Source organism: Eriocheir sinensis, unplaced genomic scaffold (assembly GCF_024679095.1).
Source record: "Eriocheir sinensis breed Jianghai 21 unplaced genomic scaffold, ASM2467909v1 Scaffold1229, whole genome shotgun sequence".
In the NCBI taxonomy this organism is placed as follows: Eukaryota; Metazoa; Arthropoda; class Malacostraca; order Decapoda; family Varunidae; genus Eriocheir; species Eriocheir sinensis.
This window is the reverse complement of record NW_026110551.1, coordinates 4,147-8,292: the sequence shown is the minus strand read 5'-3', so window position 1 is coordinate 8,292 and position 4,146 is coordinate 4,147.

The window sequence follows — 4,146 nt, the reverse complement described above, 5'->3', positions numbered from 1 at the left end:
AAGCATTTCTAATATTCTATTTACATATAAATATACGTATACGTATTATTAAATATTGTTATTATTCGTATCATTATCACTTTTATCATTATTATTATTACTGACCGCTGGTTCTCCGTTCGACCGACTACTTTCCTCAGTCAGTGAATGATAACATTGATCAAAATGGGAACGACGGCTGTGGTGTTTACATTTGCTTCTTTTTTTAAGTTTCGTGCATTTCACACATTATTTATATCATTATCATTATTGTTACTATTTTTTTTATCTCATTTGTTTTCCTTGTTTAGTCTCCTAAGAGATGAACACCAATAATAGATATATGAACACATTTTTAAGTCATGCTCCTGAGATAGTTAGAAGGCTATATTTCATGATTCAGTAAAAGTAACAGGACAAGGCAGGGTCACGATGCAGTGTGGAAAATGTTAATATTTTAATTATCGGGGTAAACGGTTTTGTAGCTTATAGGAGTGGATGATCGTGTGACAGAGCATGGCATGCTCGTAATACCTAATGGAAAATATTAGTATTTTAGGTAATGATGTAAAATAATAATTTTTGAAACAGATTAGACGGACCCTCTCTCTCTCTCTCTCTCTCTCTCTCTCTCTCTCTCTCTCTCTCTCTCTCTCTCTCTCTCTCTCTCTCTCTCTCTCTCTCTCTCTGTGTGTGTGTGTGTGTGTGTGTGTGTGTGTGTGTGTGTGTCGCAGTAATGCCGGGACATTCTCCGAGGCTGAGTAACACACCTCCCGGGATGACAATTACACGGGCCTTTCCGTGTCTGCACGGGTGGGGAGTCCCTGAGCAGCTCCCCACAAGGACGCACAGGAGTCTACTGGCTGCCTAGGCTGGAAGCAAAATGGGATCGGCGTAGTGCAGCGAGTAGTTGCCAGGAGGTTCTAATAAGCCTGTCCATAGCGCCTATGATAGAGTCTGCTGGGGAAAGATGAGTGCCTCTGCCCGGCCTCAAGCAAAAGTCCATTATCCGTGGGTCTGCCAGGCTCCCAAGACTCTACCTCATGTAATTCAATCGCTCCATCTCGATTGCACTGTTAAACCATTGAAACGCAGCCACACAAGCGTCGTAAAACTCATCGCAGATGCCCTCACCCGTCTCCTGCCACCTAGGTCAGTAAGCATAAATTCGATTGCTGACTGCCCTTGTAAATAAATGTTGCTTATAATTTTTTTTATCATCTGGCAGGTCGTGCGTTGCCCCAAGGTTCAACAGGTGGATGATGGTAATTGTTTTCACCTCAAAGTAATTAAAATAAAGTTTGGTGTTCGGTTATCATTCTTGGAGTGTATTGCATTGAATTAACTTATGAGTTAGAATTAATATTTCATTATTATTATTATTATTATTATTATTATTATTATTATTATTATTAATAATAATAATATGAAAATAATAATAATAATGATAATAATAATATTAATAATAATAATAATAATAATAATAATAATAATAATAATAATAATAATAATAATAATAATATAATCATGATAATAGTAGTAGTAGTAGTAGTAGTAGTAGTAGTAGTAGTAGTAGTAGTAGTAGTAGTAGTAGTAGTAGCCTAGTAGCAGCAGCAGCAGTAGTAGTAGTAGTAGTAGTAGTAGTAGTAGTAATCATAACTGGTAACTTCACATCTCTTCTCTCACTAAATCAGCTTCCTCGAAGTTGGGTGTTCTGTATCATCTCCGCCAGACCTTCTCCCCCGCACTTGGCCGCACAGTTGCTATCCATATACAAGGGCCTTGTTCGCCCTCATATGGAGTATGCATCTCACGTGTGTGTGTGTGTGAGGGGGGCTCCACACACACACAGCTCTCTTGGACAGTAAAGTCTGAGGCTCTTCGTCTCAGAAGTTCCTCTCCTCTTACTGACAGTCTCCTACCTCTAAATTCCGCCGCCATGATGCCTCTCTTTCTGTCTTTTATCGATATTTTTACGCTGACTGCTCTTCTGAACTTGCTGACTGCATACCCCCCTCCCCCCCCCTCCCCCGGCCCCGCTGCACTCGACCTTTTACACAAGCTCATCCCTATATTGTCCAAATCCCTTATGCAAGTGTTAACCAGCATCTTCACTCTTTCATTCCTCACGCTGGTAAACTCTGGAACAATCCTCCTTCATATGTATTTCCTCCTGCCTACGACTTGAACTCTTTCAAGAGGAAAGTATCAGGACACCTCTCCTTCCGAAATTGACCTCTCTTTCGACCACTCCCCTTTACTCTATTACATACGAGCAGTGATTGGTGGGCTTTTTATCTTTTTTTTTTTTTTTTTGCCCTTGAGCTGCTTCCTCTGCTATATAAAAAAGTAGTAGTAGTAGTAGTAGTAGTAGTAGTAGTAATAGTCATTATAATAATGATATCATGATTATATATTATTATTATTATTATTATTATTATTATTATTATTATTATTATTATTATTATTATTATTATTACATTTATAATAATAATAATAATAATAATAATAATAATAATAATAATAATAATAATAATAATAATAATTATTATAATAATAATTATTAATACATATTATTATTATTATTATTATTATTATTATTGTGTGTGTACACACAATAATAATAATGATAATAATAATAAGAACAATAATAATAATAAAATTAGTAATAATATTTATAACAATAATCAAGACTTGGTATCCTGTGTGCTCCATGTGAGAGTGAAACAAACAAACAAACAAAAAAAAAAAAAAAAAATATATATATATATATATATATATATATATATATATATATATATATATATATATATATATATATATATATATATATATATATATTCATGAGAATTTGAAGTAATTACTATTTCCGAATATCTGTTGGCAAACCAAGCATGAGATATTGGTTCACATACTCTCATAAACGGACTATTCTTCTTATATTTTCGTCAGCATCGCGATAAGGACTGTGGCTTTAGGTATCGGTGCCTACGATATAGTTATTTGAATTATAGTTATTCATTATTATTTTTGCTTCAGTCGCCAGGTAAGCCACGAACTCGATTTCCGTACACAGGAACCACGTTAACCCCGCCTTTCGTTTTTCATAATCTAGTGACATGCTGGCGATTGTCCTTTCTGCAACGTGTGTGGTTCTCAGAGGTGATGGCACTGTTATTTAGATGATATTGCTGTTTTTAATGATAGTATTATTGGTAATATTAATCATATATATGATGATATATGATGATAATTGGTCTTGCGGACAAATGGAAGTAAAGAGATTGAAAATGATCCTCCAAGTTAATCTTCGTCGCGGGTCACAATGAATTTCTCGTTCCTCTTTATCTCACCAGGAAGACCTTGCAAATATAATTACATAGAGTGTTGACCTTCGGAATGCTCGTGGTTCATAGGTCACCGGGTTGGTGCCTCGACCTCTGACTTTGTAAAATTGCCCATAAAATTAGTGGGAAACGCCGCAGGACACAAAGAGCAGCGCAAGTTACCTGTAATTGTGAGTGTCTTTGTACGGTGAGTGATTTTTGCTTCCTTTACTTTCCTCTAGCATTACTTCATTACCTGAGGCCTCGGCAAGGCTTCGTGCACTTAGTAAGTAGGTCGTTGTCGCGTTGCACCACATCCACCATAGTAGCAAGATAGCAGGGTGTAATGTAGCCGTACATGTAGGTAGTGAGAGTAATGACGTGAAATATAATGAGTATACATACGCAAAATACTACGGTTCGTGATGGTAAGTCGTGAAGAGAGGACGAATGTCACTTTTTGGAGAGCGTCGACTGTTTTCGCTGAGGCAACTAAAGTACCCAGCAACTCGCGTCAAAAATTAACATAGGATAAGCAGTTATGTAATGCAAAAATACTAGTTAATATGACGGCATGGCTTTTGCAGAGGTACCAGTTTTATACTTAGTGTCTTGAAAAGACTTTTAACAAACAAAAATAAGAAAAATCAAACAAATCATTAGTAAGTCATTTTGCTTATCGCAGATCGTTTGTAAACATCATTTTGAATGTTAAAATCTATTATAGATAAAACTTTTTTCTATTACATACATGTTAAATGCTCTACGTATGGAGTATGCATCTCAAGTGTAGGGGGGCTCCACTCACACAGCTCTTCTGGACAGAGTGGAGTCTAAAACT